The sequence below is a fragment of the Herpailurus yagouaroundi genome, unplaced genomic scaffold (genome assembly GCF_014898765.1).
Source record: "Herpailurus yagouaroundi ecotype Mexico unplaced genomic scaffold, PumYag 165, whole genome shotgun sequence".
Taxonomy (NCBI): domain Eukaryota; kingdom Metazoa; phylum Chordata; class Mammalia; order Carnivora; family Felidae; genus Herpailurus; species Herpailurus yagouaroundi.
This window is the reverse complement of record NW_024412406.1, coordinates 22,313,747-22,325,448: the sequence shown is the minus strand read 5'-3', so window position 1 is coordinate 22,325,448 and position 11,702 is coordinate 22,313,747. Positions and strand designations below refer to the sequence as shown.

The following is an 11,702-nucleotide window of genomic DNA, read 5'->3' as shown; positions in this document are numbered from 1 at the left end:
AGGCTCCAGGCTCTGAGCCATCAGCCCAGAGCCTGACGCGGGGCTCGAACTCACGGACCGCGAGATCGTGACCTGGCTGAAGCCGGACGCTTAACCGACTGCGCCACCCAGGCGCCCGAAGTTGCAAGTAGTTCTTTATGGTTAGACATAGAAGGTAAGGTGGGAGCAGCAGGACCCAAGTAGTCAGGCAGGGGCCTGGTCATGGGGACCTTTCATGACACACAGGATGCCATCCTGTGAATGAAACAATACCCTCAAGGGCTTCAGGTGGAGGAGTAACGTAGTGATAGCTGTGTATCCGAAATATGTTGGGTGGATTGGGAAGGGGCAAGACGGGAATTTGTGAAGTCAGTTTTAAGACGCCATTGCAATGGGGAGTCTTAGCGATGATAGTTGGGATTAGGCACTGATCACGGGGATGGGTCAAGAGCGTGTCTAGAATACAAGAGTGGACATAACAGGGTCTCGTGGTCAGCTGTGGAATGCTAGGGAGAGGAGAAAATGATGGCTCCAGAGTTCTAAACTGGGTGACCAGGTGCATCATGGTGCTGTTTTGGTTGAGGTGGTTGGGTTTGGGGGGCTAGGAAGGAAAGAAAGAAAGGTAGGGATAATGAGTTCAGTTGACCGTAGTGTTAGACATGGTGCATTTGAGGTGTTTATGAGATGCTTAGCTGGAGATGTTCAGCAGGTGGCTGGGTGCACAGTGGAGTTACCTGTCGTTAGCATAGTGAATGATGCAAATCCAACTACACAGTCAGCAAATAGATGCATTGTCCATGTTCCTGTCCCCTTCCTCACCCCTGTGATTTGTCCTGGGATCAAGAGTGGAGCATGTTATTTAGGCCTAATGTGAATTGCGTTTTCCTGCCCATAAACTAGTAATTGGTTTGGGGTGAGCCCTTGATTCAATTTGTGTCAATGAGAAGCCATCGAAAACATCGAGATTTATGCTGGGAATCCTGGGAACGATTCTAATGGAAGAATTTGCCAGCGCTATAGCTTCGGTGGGCATCTTTAGACTCACACGAAGAGGATTTTTGACAAAGGAGAAAATGTGAAGGAGCAAGGGAGAGAGGAGAGACAGCGAGAGAAAGGAGAGGTGTAGAAAGAAAATGTGGTTCGAGTCACATTATTTGAGCCCTGGTCAAGCCAGGTCTGGGCTTCTCACTCTTGGAACCAACACATTTCTTTTTATTTTTCTTTAGTCAATCAGAGCCAGGCTTTCTGTCACTTACACCAAGTGGGTCCTGTCAGCACAGAGCCCCATGTGGGGCTCCAACTCAGGAACTGAGAGATGATGACCCGAGCGGAAGTCAGCGCTCAATTGACTGAGCTACCCAGGCGTCCCCAGGAATCTGTATCTTACTAAACTTTCAAGGGACTGGGATATACACCAAAGCCTGAGGACCTCTGCTCCTAGACTATCTCTGAGTATTGCCAAGTACGCGATTGCCGGATGGTCATATAGGGTGCATGTGGAATTTGGAGGATGTTGGTGTCAAGGGAGACTTGTGAGATTTTGTGATATAAGTTGAGACACGGGGCTGGGTTTTTCTGGATCAAAGTGCAGTGATCTGTGAGTTCACGTTTCTTTTCTAGAGATTGTAATAATCGATTAGATACCCTTGTTCACCGCTATTTAATCCTACTGATGCCTAATGAAGTGCAACACATTGGGGCAGAGTGTGATCAATGAGGCAGCATCGCACGTCTCCAAGTAAAATGGAGCGGGTGAAGGTGGATGTCTTCTACCTATGATGGGAAATGAAACCCTTCAATGACTGATCCCCATTCTACTTAGGGCTTGTCCAGGTTGGGAGCTATGAAGGGATCTGAATGATAGGGGACCCTTAGTATTCCTTCGGGTACATTTGGGAGATGCAGAAATCCAGTACTTTCCATTAAGACAGAGAGGGGGATGATCTTCAAGAAGGGCTGGGTTGGTTTATTCGGAAGTGAGAAGTCTGTACCTCCCTGCTCTAGGTGCTTTTGTCTTTCTTTAAGAAACGCAAACGTTAACGTAATGGAAAAATACGGGCTTGGAAGTGATGTAGCCTGAGTTCGAATCTTAGGTCTATCACTTAGTTGCTATGTGACATCAGGTATGGAACCCAAACTGTCTAAGCCTCAATTCCTATTGAGAAAATGGAGATAGTAATCTTCCGTGGTTGTCATGAGGTGTAGAAGGAATCTAAGAAGGACTTGGCATGTACAATGTACTCAGGCGATTTTCCCCTCCTCTGATGCCCTCTATTAAGCTCCCACAGTGTCATCTGTTCCCATAAACCCACTGTCCTAATATAGCTCTTCTGCATCTCAAGTCCCCTACTCCTGCCAGATCTGTCCCCTGCCAAATTCCCAAGTCTCCAGAATTACTCTCTCCTCTAAAAATAACGCCCCTTTTCAAAGGTAGGCAGGTTTGACTAGTCATCACCATATAAAGGGGGTGATGTTCCAGGTGAACTTGACTGACCAAAGCCCCCCCCCCAACCGGGCCGAGCCCCCGGCTGGTAATGAATGCCTTGTCTTTCCCAGGCTCTGCAGGAGCAGATTCAGTCCCAAGACTCTCCAGTTGGCGGGTACAAGGAGATGGTTAGGGCAGGCAGGTGCTTCTGGGACCCTCTCTTGTGCATTCTTTTCTGGCTCATTCATTCACTCATGCAATGAACATGCGGGGAGTCCCGGTCATGCTAACCAGGAACTGTGTGAACTCTAGGGGATAGAAAGGTGAATCAGACAGTCCCGGAATTCAAGAAGCTCAGATATGGAGAGCAGACACCCAAGCAGACAGTTGGCCTTCAGGAAGGCTTGAGTCTTAACAGATTGATAAACAGGTGAAGACGAGGCAGGAGAGGGTCTATTAGGTCAAGGGACTGGCATTAGCAATGCCAGAGATTAGTCACAGGGTAAGCATGGGAGAACCCCCGGAAGTTGCACTGCTGGCTGGTGAAAGTTGAGAAAATGTTTGAAAAGGAAGTTGAGAGTTAAGCAGAGGCCCACTAATTTTGTCCAAGGGATGGGGAGCCCCTTGGCGTGTTCACTACTTAGTGCTCAGGGGGTGGCCGATCAGATTTAACTAGATTTCTAGCTAAAACTTCTCGAACGCTTACCCCGGTGCCAGGCACCTCGCGAGGCACCGTATGTTAGAATTATTTGATATGGGTTTCTTTGGCTTTGAGTGGAGGATGGGCACAGGCAGGGTGGGGAGGTGACCAGGCAGAGGCAGTGGGCCGCTGTGTGGAGACGGCGGCATGAAGGCAGCCTGAGAAGGCAGGAGGGCCACAGGCTAGGACGGAGGGCCCGAGCTGGGCAGGGAGTGGTCCACGGGGGTCCCAACTGGGGGTCAAAGTGGAGTTTAACCCTGGACCCTGAATCTGAAGATCCATATGTATATGGCCCAAGGTTGACCTCTCTCCTACCGGGTGATGTCTTGCTTTTTCCGGGCAGGAAACCTCTCCCCGGTCACACACATCTCCATTCCATCCGTAAATCCCTTTCGGGGAGAAAAGCCCTTGGCGACAATGGCTTCTCTTCATTCCGGGCACCGACAGCCTGACAACCGGCAGAAGCGGCCGCGCCGCGGCACGAGCAGCTGAGCACCCATCCGGTGAGGTCCGGGCGCCCTTAAAGGCGGTGAATTTCGGTTGTGCGGCTTTTGCACAAAACCAAAAGCCCCAGAGCGGTCATCTCTCCCGCAGAGGTGCTGGCCGCGACAGACGAGCGCGGTGGAAGCGCGGGTCTCAGGTCGCGGGCGCTGCCGGGGCGCCGTGGTCCAGCAGGGGGCAGCATTGAGACATTAACGAGGGGAGCGACCGGCGCCGCGCAGCGCAGCCGCAGGGCCCACGCTCGTCCTGGGCGCTAACCTTTCAAGCAATTCCCGGGGGAGCCCTTCCTGCCCGGCGGAGGCTGCCCGAAAACGAGCAGGCGTTAAGAATGAAATATGAAGCAATTCCCTTCCGCAGAATGAAAATGAACTGTCATTTAGTAAATTATCAGTTGATGACACATTCTTCCAGCTTAAAGGTGGTTTTTGTTGAAGTGCAGGGGGCAGTTGAAGGCTTTTTGCCCCGGCGCCCACCCCAGAACACCAAGCACTGCGTGTGTGCGAGAAAGGTCGAAGGCTGGAAGCAGGGACTGGGCACCCGGGGCGCAGGAGAGAAGGGATGCGGTTGCGTTAAGGATGCTGAGGACGCAGGCACGTTTCCAGTCAGGCTGTGATCAGGTAGAAGGCGACATAGCCTCACAGCATGATGAAGGGAGCTGGGAAGGCAGAAGGTGACGGGAAGCAGGCAGGATGCTCTTCCCATCGGAGACCTGTGTCTCCTTCCGTATTGATTCTGCATCAGCGGAAAATGTTTAGCGTTTTCTTTGTCCTTCTTCACCTCCTTTGACCTGCCGTCCCTCTGCCTGCTTCCCAGCGGAGCTGAGGGTACCCTGGGCGTACCCTCAAGGTTGAACAAGGCCCCGAATGCCTTCCTATCTGGCCGGAAGGGTGGGACCGTTTCTTTCTCCCATTCTCTGTGTGTTCACACAGTGGATGCTGAGTCAGTGTTCCACAATCTGAACTGACCGCCAGCAGAGTTCTTGCAGAAAGCATGTTGAGATTGTGTCCGCTAGGGTCCCCAAGCTGTCAATATTAAATCGGTTTAAAGGGGCATATTTATGGGATCCAAGAAGGGACACATAAGCCCAGTTGGGCAAACTGAGTAAAACCCTGTGAGGCCCTCTTCCCTTAGCCCAATGGAATACTAATGATATCCCTGGGCAAAGGTTCCTTGCTGCTATAAAAAACTGGACTCTTCGCTGTTCCCGGTGTGCTTTATTTCTTTGCAGATAGTACTGATTATTTCTTCTGGACAATTACCCTCAAATCCCCAATTTTCCCCATACTCGTGGTCTTGTTATAAGTGAAAGCCCCCTTGTCTGATAATCATGAGGGCTATAAAGAGCCTACTGCGAAGTGATTTGGACTTGAAGAGAAGAATTTCCTCTGTCCTTTTAGAAGTGGTGAATTTGGCGGGTTGAATCAAATTCCTCCCTGATACAGGCAAAGGAGATGTTTGTAAGCAGCCTAAGAACCCAAAGCATATTTAGGAATATGCACCTTGATTTTTCTGTTTGAATTAAAATATTTTGAAAAGTATTCGTGTGGTGTCAGAATGTGAGTCATGAGAGTGCGGGGACATCCAGTGACTCAGGCACCTCAATCCTTGTCACCGAGGGAACTGGACTTTGTGATCAGAAGAAACTGGGTTTAAAAGTCAGCTCTGCCTTTACTTATTTCGTTCTTTTTTTTTTTAAGTGCATTTATTTATTTTGAGAGAGAGGAGGGGGGAGAGACAGGCAGAGAGGGAGAGAGAGAACCCAAGCAGGCTCTGCGTGGTCACTGCAGAGCCCGATGCGGGGCTCGAACTCGTACTGTAAGATGGTGACCTGAGCCAGAATAGGACGCTTAACCTACTGAGCCACCCAGGTGCCCCTACTTATTTCATTCTTTCACCTATTTGAGTTCATCTCAGCTCCTCTTTTCTCAAAGGTAAAATGAGGTAATAATAACAGGTGTCTCATCATGTATACAAGTGCATATAAAGTCCAATAAGGTAGGTGAAATACATGCAACTTAGTGGGTCCTTCATATGATCAGCACCCTCTTTTCTTCTCCTTCTCCTTCTTTCCTTCAGTCAAATACCCTCATCAAAAGGAGCATAGGTCAACATAGAGACAAGGAGAGCCTTACCTTCTAACCTCAGTTGTAAATAAATCACTTAAGTGAAATCACACATACACACATATATATATTTCTGTCACTATCTATATGTTGAATATTGGTCAACTAGCCAGTGTTTTTACACACACACACACACACACACACACATTTATCACACATAAACCTATAGGCCACACACTCTCTGTCTCTCTCCTCTCTCTCTCAGATAATACAGTTGACCCTTGAGCAACATGGGGGTTAGGGGTGTTTCCCCCAGCTCTCCCCCCCCCCCCAGCTCCCTGTAGAGTCAAAAATCTGCATATAACTTTCAACTCTCCAAAAACTGCTACTGACCAGAGCCTTACTCATAACGTAAAATCAATTAACACATATTTTGTATGTGTATTATATGCCATATTCCTACAAGAAACTAGAAGAAAAGAACGTTATTAAGAAAATACATAGGAGCGCCTGGGTGGCGCAGTCGGTTAAGCGTCCGACTTCAGCCAGGTCACGATCTCGCGGTCCATGAGTTCGAGCCCCGCGTCGGGCTCTGGGCTGATGGCTCGGAGCCTGGAGCCTGTTTCCGATTCTGTGTCTCCCTCTCTCTCTGCCCCTCCCCCGTTCATGCTCTGTCTCTCTCTGTCCCAAAAATAAATTTAAAAAGTTGAAAAAAAAATTAAAAAAAAAAGAAAATACATAAAGAGGAGAACTAAGGAAGAAGTGTAGTTATTGAAAAAAATCTGCGTAGAAGTGGACCCACATAGTTCAAATCCATGTCCTTCAAGGGTCACCTGTATATAGAAATAGGTATTAGATGAAGAGAGCACTACCTACTCCCACAAAACTCTTCTGTGAACCCCAAGTTACAAAGAATACTTCATTTGTTCGCTTATTTTAGTTAGTTACCTTTGTGCAGAATATCAGGAATGGATACACCCCACTGGATAATTTTGGATACGTTTGATATGTTCGATGCTTGCTTCCCACCATAGGACGGGAGGTGTGGTTGTCTAGTCCTGCTGGGACCGGAGAGAGCCCAGTCCTCCATGTGGTGGTTGCAGAAAGCCTGTCTCTGCTCACAGCCGAGCTTCTGAAAGACTCCTAATTGTAGGCGGCCATCTTCCCTTTACTCTCTCCTCAGAGTTGGGTCTGGCTGTTTTCCTCAAGACTCTCTCTTGTGGTGTGCTTTCTCAAGTGTCCAGTCTCACCTCTGGATCCTAACCCCTTGTGAAGTCCTCTTGGTAACTTGCATGACAGCTGGGACCCAGCCTGCCACAGGCAAGTGGCCCTCACTTGAGTCTCACTGGCTGATTGGGAATCATCACCAGGAAATCAGGGGACGGAGCAGTCTTGCCTGTCTCTTACCATCTTAAAGTCTGGAGACAGGTATATGAAGCCATTCCTACTCAGAAGTATGTTTCCTTTCCTCTTTCTGGTCTGTCCTTTGTGTAGGGTCTGGCCTTCAGGGGAGCTGTTGAAGCAGAGGGAAGCAGGGCTCTCACACCTGACCTCTCAATTTTAACTTTTGAGAATAAAACCTCCATTAGCATTGGAAAGGGGGAAACTCATACCTTCTTTAATGCCCAGAGAGATTGTTCCTTTCTGCCTGGTCTCATCTAGCAATACGTCCATGGAAGGGAGTCCACACTTTTCACAGACATTTTTGAATGGACATACTTTCATTAAAATGAGGACAATGGGATTGTCTCCCTGGGCAAATTAAGCTGGAGAGTTTACTGAAATAGTTTACCGAAGGGCCCAAATTAATAGCATTTTTTTTTTGTTTGAATTACCTGAACTCGATGCATGAAATTTTTTTTCTCTTCAGCTATTCCAGTAACATCAATTCTCAGCTTCACTTTGTGTGTGGTCATGATCTTTAGATTTGAACTCGTTTGAAATCCTCAAACAGAAAGAAATGAGGGAAAAACCCATCACACTCACCAGGAAAGACCAGAAGCCATAATCTCAATTTTGAATAAGAGATATTAAAAAAAAAATCCATCCACTGATGTGAAAATGTTAGGGTTGGCATGCAGTTGGCTTTCTGAAATAGTGACTCTTGATATCTGGTAAACACAAAGATCTTCTGTATCATTTACATCCCCAAACTATGTTTACACCTGTAGTTTCGGGTGTGTTTGGACCAGATGAAGAGCAGCCCTCAGCTCACTGACTGGGGTCCTGGCCAGTCCTGAGCGAGCCAGGCTATGTTCCCTATTTTTCCACTCTCTTGACACTTCTGCTGTCTCCAGGCTTCTCAATCACTGACCTGTCCCTTCTGACAAGGCACCCGAGTGCCCACAGCTGGGAACAACTGTGGTCAGTGGATATCGACAGGTGACGTTACCTTTTCCTTACGTGGCCCCCAATGTAGTTAGCTAGGATGCCTTTCCATAATAAATGTGCTAAGTAGGTGTTATAAATTCCTACTTACACATGGGGAAACCGAGGCACAGAAAGGTTCACTAACCAGCTTAAATTCCTGTCCTGGGTAGTGGAAGGGCTTCTGATTTAAGCGTGAGGCGCTTCTCCCTTGACAGTTTTCCCAGACCTATCGCTCATATTACACAATTCCAAAATGCTTGCTTCTTTTGCTTCTCATGATGAGTTTCAGCAATATACTGCTTGGTTCTTTATGCGTGAAGGCCACCATCACCATCGACAGCAGTTCTCAAATCCTCGTTTTCTTGCAATATGCCGTTATATTGGAAAAAATATGCATGATACTTTAGGTTTCTATTAGCTAGATTTTGTTTGTGAAATTTATATATATATATATATATATATATATATATATATATATATATATTAAAGGGGGAATAGTAAGGGCGCCTGGGTGGCTCAGTCGGTTGAGCATCCAACTTTGGCTCTGGTTATGATCTCAAGGTTCATGAGTTCAAGCCCCGTGTCCAGCTCTGTGCTGACAGCTCAGAGCCTGGAGCCTGCCTCGGATTCTGTGTCTCCCTCTCTCTCTGCCCCTCCCCTGCACTCTCTCTCTCTCTCTCTCTGTCTCTCTCTCTCTCTCTCTCTCTGTGTCTCTCAAAAATAAATAAACATGAAAAAAAGAGGGATTAGTATCATTCTATGTATAGTAAGTAAAGAAGTAAATCTCCCTGTGGAAATCTATGAACCTGATATTCCAAAATTAACCCCTATTTAATGAGGATTAAATTCCATTCCAGCCGCTATAGAAGAGGGGGAAGGAGAACCCAATTAATGGTGGGAGGGAGGTAACAACCTTGGAGAAACAGCTCTGAAGAACGCAGGAGAATCTCCCTAGACATGCAAGATGTGTCTGAACTCTGTCCACCACACCATTGAAGGAATTCTGTGAACACCCTCCTGTTAGAGAGGGAGCGCACTCCCAACAGTGTCTCTGATCTGTGAATGGCCGGAGGAAGTCACATGGCATGGTGGAGTAAGTCAGAAAGACTGTCCTCAAAAGATCACAACTCCAGCAGATAAAAGATCAACGCCGGTGCAGAATCGAAGAAGCAGGAAAGCTGAGAAGCAGCTTCTTTGAATCCCAGGTGCTCTCAGGACCGCTGCTGGCCACGCTTCACCCACAATTTTGTGTAACTTTATTTCTGGTTTATGTCTGTCTGCATACATACACGTGTAAGTAAATGTTTGCATTGTGAATTGCACACTCTGTGTATTTCCTGGCGTGGTTTGGACTCAGTTCTTATCATCAGCATGATTGTGGAGACTTTATAAAGTCTTAAATTAAAAGCACCCTTCAAGTATTATTTTGGGGACATATCTAATTAGGTATAGCCTCAGCCTAATATTTGACTTACTTTCCTGGTGACCAGATTGATCATCAGGACAGCAGAAACCCTTGAAAAAGGGTGACTGAAATAGGACCTCCTTCTTTTGAGAATGTCCCCTTTACAAGATGGGGAGTTTCCCGGTGAACATTGAAAGAAAGAAACAGAAGGGGTATTGTATGTCCGTTTTGGACCTTCCAGCCTGAGAGGGGAAGTGAATCATGTGTTCCCAAGGGAAACCTCTAAACTGGCTGAGGGGAACACCTAATCATGAATGAGAATATCCAGAATCATCAATGAGAATATCTTGAAATATCCAGACCTCAGCCTGAAGCCTCGTTCAGGGAAAATAGAGCAGCCAACAGATTTCTTCATTTGTTTTGGTGTATTTCTAGGAAGTCAGGAGAAACAACAAAAGTATTGCTAATGTGGAAATAGTTCAGATCAACGAAGGCAATACTTAATAATTATAAAAACCTCGGGTGTAATAGAGAATGTCATCTGAGCATGAGAATGTCATGAACATTTCTGAGCATAGAAGTTAGATTAGGCACATATACATTTAGAGATTCAATTTTCAAAATATCCTAGAGATCGGTGTAATATTTATTTCTTATATGGACTCCCCTTCTATCACTTTCTGCTTTAACGTCTGGACATTTCTCTATAATCTCAAGTAAAAATGAACAAAAAACCCATAACGCATGAAAGCAAAAAATGGATAAGTGCTCAATTCCTGTTTTCTACCTAATTTTTTTTTCGGGGAAGAGAATATTATTGAAAATGGAAGCAGGGTGCCTGGGTGGCTCAGTCAGTTAAGCATCCGACTTCAGCTCAGGTCGTAATCTCACAGTCCGTGAGTTCGAGCCTTGCATCGGGCTCCGTGCTGACAACTCAGAGCCTGGAGCTTGCTTTGGATTCTGTGTCTCCCTCTCTCTCTATGCACCTCCCCTGCCCTCACTCTGTCTCTCTCTCTCTGTCTCAAAAATAAAAGAAAAAAAAAAGAAAGAAAATGGAAGGGACACAACATTAGATTAATGATTGTAAAAGTGAGCCTATTATTGTATATAAGTTCTTAGGTCTTTGACCCAAATGTTTTATATTCTAGGACAAACTTCATATAAAAACTTTATGTATATATACACATACATATTAAGCATATGTACATATTATACATGTGTATGTATGTGTGTGTATGTATATATATACATATATAATATATTCAATTGCAGTAGCCTGGTCAGAAACCATGGGGCCAAATAGTAAAGTTGAAATGTTAGAAAAAGAGAAATCAGAAGTGATCACCTAACCTGGTGAGCCTATATTAGGCAAGATTTAGAACACATCTTTAGATCATGGTTTCAAAAAGGGAGTTTTTGAGTGCTCAAAGTCAGGAGCAGTGAATGACAGGATTCGACACTGATTTACTCAGAATATCCTGTTGGGGCGCCTGGGTGGCTCAGTCGGTTAAGCAGCCGACTTGGGCTCAGGTCACGATCTCGCAGTCCGTGAGTTCGAGCCCCGCATCGGGCTCTGTGCTGACAGCTCAGAGCCTGGAGCCTGTTTCGGATTCTGTGTCTCCCTCTCTCTCAGACCCTCCCCCGTTCATGCTCTGTCTCTCTCTGTCTCAAAAATAAACATTAAAAAAAAAAAGAATATCCTGTCACACTAGCCTCCTTTCTTTGTGTGATCATATGAATGAATGCATATGGTGGCTTTGGATTGCATCAGGTGTTTTGCATGTATCTATTTTCTGCGGACCGACTCATAATGTTGTCAAAGGAATGATGACTTCTTGAAAGCTCATACCCCTTCCCTGTCCCAGCCTGGGAAATGCTTTAGCAAGACGTGGATCTGGGTGTCGGTGGCATGCTTCTCAAATCCGTGGGTGGTATGTGGAAGGACAGTTAAAATCTTAAATGACAATAGCTGTAGCACAACAGAGAAAAAAAGAAAATATTAAGCGGATGGCAAGATGGCTTCGATAGAAACAAGGCAAGACCCAGGTCCTTCTGTTGCCTGCCCCTGCCCCACCCATAATTACAAAATTATAAGATACAAATGATGAAGTTTAGCAATAGCATGTGTGACAGACCTGCTATTTGTAGTTGGTTAAGAGTTTAAGAAAGGGAAAGCTAATGACATACAGACTCTTAAAAGCTATTGCAACTTTGGCCCCCACCGTTCAGAACCACATGCACCCCAGTGTTTATAGCAGC

The 11,702-nt window shown here is 46.2% G+C and overlaps 1 long non-coding RNA gene across 1 annotated transcript in view; it reads right to left on the bottom strand.

Annotated features, from left to right (window-relative positions):
- The window catches only part of LOC121038218 (uncharacterized), a 10,018-nt gene extending 6,363 nt beyond the window's left edge, over positions 1 to 3,655 (bottom strand). The window contains exon 1 of the long non-coding RNA XR_005794236.1: positions 3,420 to 3,655. This is a non-coding gene — a long non-coding RNA (uncharacterized LOC121038218). The remainder of the gene's footprint in view (positions 1 to 3,419) is intronic.
- Between the last annotated feature and the right edge of the window lie 8,047 nt (positions 3,656 to 11,702).